The 4,896-nt window shown below is 43.0% G+C and overlaps 1 pseudogene; it reads left to right on the plus strand.

Annotated features, from left to right (window-relative positions):
- Nucleotides 1–2,721: 2,721 nt before the first annotated feature.
- LOC141083179 (perilipin-2 pseudogene) lies at nt 2,722–3,781 on the plus strand (annotated as a pseudogene).
- The last annotated feature ends 1,115 nt before the right edge of the window (nt 3,782–4,896 follow it).

Here is a 4,896-nt window from a genome sequence, read left to right on the forward strand (position 1 = left end):
GAAGGACAGCTGCAGACAGGAGGAGCCTGGGGTACCAGAAGGCTGGACACTGAAGAGGAAGTAGGTGTAGCAGTGGATGGACGGGCTTGACAGAGTGATCGCTGTGGCCTGTAGACTAAGGCAGTGAAAGAGACCGAAGAGCCATCGCACCGGGAAAGTGGAAGGAGGAGACGTGGTTATGGGTAGCCAGGCAAGTGTGCAGAAGTTGTCTGATACTGCTGGTGTTGGAGAAGGAACCTAATAAAGAAAACCTGTTTGAACATCTACGGGCTCCAGGCTCCAGTCTTTGGGAACACTCTTCGGTTGTTGTAAAGGTGCGGAGTGTGCAGAAGGACCACCCCCCAGTCGGCACACATTCCTACATATATATCAAACTATTTTTAGGCAAAGCTCTTTCCAGCTGCCTATTCTTTTCTGCGTGCACTTTACACTATCAATAGGAGATGACTTAAAAATTCAGATTTTCCTGCTTCTGGCAACCAGTAGTTAAACATAAAAAATACCCTGCTGCGGCACAATTTTCCAAATTAATTGCTGTTCATTTAATGTATGATGGTACCAAATTTGCCAAAGATCTTTAAGGGGAGTGTGGGCAACTTCTTCAATCCTTTAAAACTGACTCCATCACACATAACTTTGTTTTGATCTGAGTGGTATATTCTGAACAATAATTGAACATAGTAAAAAAGATACTCTACCAGAAAGCAGTGCAAAAGAGAGCAATGCATTATAAGATCCCAAAAGCTGTAATTATTATTATTATTATGTATTATTGTTGTAGCACCATTTATTCCATGGCGCTTTACATGTGAGGAGGGGTATACATAATAAATACAAGTACAGTAATCTTAAACAATACAAGCCACGACTGGTACAGGATGAGAGAGGACCCTGCCCGCGAGGGCTCACAATCTACAAGAGATGGGTGAGGATACAGTAGGTGATTGTAGAGCTGGTCAAGCAGCGGTTTAGTGGATCGGTGGTTACTGCAGGTTGTAGGCTTGTCGGAAGAGGTGGGTCTTCAGGTTCTTTTTGAAGGTTTCCATGGTAGGAGAGAGTCTGACATGTTGTGGTAGAGAGTTCCAGAGTAGGGAGGATGCACGGGAGAAATCTTGTATGCGATTGTGGGAAGAGGAGATAAGAGGGGAGTAGAGTAATGTGTCCATCAATTATCTATAATTGTTAACTATTTAAATTAGCAATTTGCAGAATTGTGGATGCAACTCTGGTTATATAATCTGAACTGTAACTCAGGATTGAAACAAGTTGTATATACACAGTTACGGTACTTTCTATCCTGATTATATGTACATAAAAACTGCAAAATATGTCCAGAGACGAACTCTTGAAATTATTTTCATCACTAAATGAGAAAATTTGTAGATTTGTTATTCAATAGAAAGTTATTATTTTTAATGGCCATGTTCCATTGCATTCATACATTATAGTTCACCTAGGTGCGCTTCATTCCAAGACATTGAGATGATAATTCTATTGAATTAAGAACTAAATACACAAGTGATTTTTACTTGATTGATTTTTAGAAATCAATTTTGACAACATAAAATACCATTTCAATTAGCAATTAGTGTTTGCTGTAGTGCTGAAGATTCAGAACGGTTACTGTCCTTTCAGATACATTTTCCACATGCGTACAATTATGATGCGCTGATATGTTGAAAGCAAAGCTGATGAAGGCTTCTGCTTAGGAATTGAGCAAGCCATATAGGTAGATTCAGTCAGATTCACACAGGGAGACACTCAATATATTTTGAAAAAAATGTGTGCAAGTCCAATCTGCCAAGAAAGTGTTGAAAATTTTTGAACTCTTCTACTCAACTCCCATTGGCCCTCCCCATGCCTGTCCAGCGGCACGGCCCCCTTCCATTGGACTCTTTTTCCTTCTTTTCTTTTTGTATCTTCTTACAGACCTCGCCACTGAGCAAGCCTGTTGTGGTCAACCGTAGTGCATTGCAAGTCAGTGACATGCACAGAACCCCATGTAGCCATGTTGGATGCAAAGCAAGGTATTGATGTGTATCACATGCCATGTAACCTCAAACTGCTTATTTAGTGGTGACTCTTGCTGAAAGAACAGGAAAGAGAAGAAGAATGGTTTTCTGTTCATTAAATCTTCAATCAGGGGAGCATTGGCAGTGGAACAGATATAGGGAGGACCTAGGAAAGGTGAGTATTAGAGTTTATTTTTTAGCTTCTTCTCATTCCTCAGGAACCAGTAATATGGCGGCCATCGTGTTGCTCGATTCGCTAGAAGGGGATCTGTCGAAAATTAGATTTGCCTCAATCCATGAATTTTGCAAAATTTTAAATTAATTATGAAGTCAGCTGTCAGTTTTGCCTGGATGGTTATCAAATATACAAGTGAACTCAATCAATTTAAAAAATCTATATTTATTTATAGTGCAGGCGACTGCTGATGAATACTCCCATCAGCCACCTGCTGAGTAGTAGTCCTATCAGCTGACGCCTGAGGGCGGGGGTAAACTTTTTACCTTCGGTCACAGCTGCTGGCTCACGCTGTCATCTGACAGTGTGGGAGCCACAGCTCTTTGACTGGTAGTAATGATCTTTCTACTGATGAAAGGCAGTGCTTGCCGCTCTGTCATGCACATGTCAGCATGGCAAACACAGGATGTTTGGGTCCCTTATTAATGTGAATGGGGTCTGGGTTAGGGAAGAGGTACTGTTCTACACTCTGATATGATTTACCCCATGGAAACTACATATTCCCTAATGGAACAATACCTGCCACCAACAGACGGGGAGTTGGCTAAGGAAGCAACTAGTACAGAAGGCTTTGAGGTGTCCCAAAATGAGCCTTGTTACTACTTGCACCTGAGATCCATCTCTATGAAGGCCTGCAAGCATTCTTATCAACAGGCTTTGACCAGGATCAAGGATGCAAAATGAAGGAGTCAGTAGGTCATTGCTCATCTCCAGAACACTGTGAGCCTGCTTAATTATGCAAGAAAAACATGAATGATGCACAGGAGAACATGTACAACAAGTGGATGGAGTGGACAAGAGGCACAAGAGAAGATCCTGGTGAGGATACTAAGGGTGCAGCGCAAATTGAATCCGGCACACTGACTATTGCCTGAAATCTCACTCAACACCTGCAGACTACATGCTTGTCTCTGGTCTCCAGCATTCAAGGTCTTCCATAGAACATTCAGAGCAAGGGTCATAGTGTTAAGGGCCTGTCACACTAAGCGATATTGCTAGCAATATCGCTATAACTTGTGACGTTATAGCGATATTGCTAGCGATATCGCTGTGTCTGATACTTCCATACGACCCGCTCCCCCGCTGGTTATCGCTGATCGCATGAGAACGTCCTGGACTGTTTCTCGTCGTCAGCTTCCTGCGGTGCTTCCTGTGGAGAGACGAGCGACGAGCGTGGATGCGGGCGGGAGGACGTCAGGATCGCCTAATGTGACAGGTAAGTAGCGACCCCCGTCCCCAGCGATGTCGCTGGTGAGATCTGCCTGTGTGGCAGCTCACTAGCGACCACTTAGAGATTCACCAGCGATCCTGACCACGTCATATCGCTGGTCGGGATCGCTGGTGCATCGCTAAGTGTGACAGTACCTTTACTGCCATGGCTGCAGATGTCTACCAAAACTCTCGCTCTTCTTCTTCCTTCAGAGAAATGTCTGATAGCCTTTTAACCATCACTATGGACAAGTTTACAAAAATAAAGGATAATATAGATGATATGCTGACCTACGTCATAAACAACACCACACCACACATGTAAAAACTTCGCCGCCTGTTGTCTAAAGACATCTCTGAACCGGACGATTTTGGTGCTTTTTTTTTCTCTCTTGTCTTCTATGTGGAGACTAAAAAACTCATGTAAAAAACTGTAGTTACTTTATTAAGTGGAAAATCAAAGAGTTTATGTACTATAAAAACACATTAAACGCGGCTTCACATCTGCACCAAAAACATGTTAAATAAAAGGGTAATTGCCTAAAAATTGCAGTAATAGTCAGAGAGGATTGTTATTACTTAGTTTGGTGCAGACACCTTAAGAAAAAAAGATGAGAACATTCTGGTGGCTCCAACTGTAAATGAATGAACAAAAAATAAATCCACAGATATCAACTAGAGATGAGCTGGACACACAGTAGATGTCACGTCGGCCCTGGCTAATGGAAAGCCGCGCTGGGAAGGCTGTAAGGTAAGAGATTCACGGCCTCCCGTCCAGCCGTGAGGTACCACTGACCTGGATGTTGGACTGGAGTTTCATAAATTTGTCAACTTATCGCTAGCCCCAACTGTCCTGGATAAAATGGAAAGTCAAGGATTTGAGTCAACACACTGCAGTCTTGTGTCTGAATATCATATATTACCACTGCCCCACTGACATCTCCTTCTGCCAAGGAAGAAAGAAATGGTACATGGGCATGGATGGGGTGTGGCCAGGAGTATGACCAAAATTTGCTGAGACACGCCTCAACATCTGCCCCTCTTTCTAATCGAGGTATGGATGTGTACTGGAGTGGTAGTCAGAAGTCAGACTAGAGATCCCATGAGCCAACTGCTTATAATGAAGGGGGATGCAAAGAAGCAAATGAGCTGGGATTAAATAATTCCCAAAGATATAACATTGCTAATGAATAAACATTATATATGCATGAAAGCTGTGTTCTAACTTCAAATTGAAAAGAGGTTTAGAGTTATTGCGTATCAAAAACAAGGAGAAGTCTGAATTAATTTTCTGCTTAGTGTAACGCTCGCGCCCTGACTGGGTGATGCGAGGGAGGATTGTGGCCCCACTGTGCCACAAACCAGACTACCCTGGAGGGGCATGACTAAGCAGAATAGATCCGCAAGGTGCGGAACAGAAGCAGAGGAGGACCGCAAGGT

The sequence above is a fragment of the Dendrobates tinctorius genome, unplaced genomic scaffold, assembly GCF_039654945.1.
Source record: "Dendrobates tinctorius isolate UK_male_01 unplaced genomic scaffold, ASM3965494v1 ptg000020l, whole genome shotgun sequence".
Taxonomy (NCBI): Eukaryota; Metazoa; Chordata; class Amphibia; order Anura; family Dendrobatidae; genus Dendrobates; species Dendrobates tinctorius.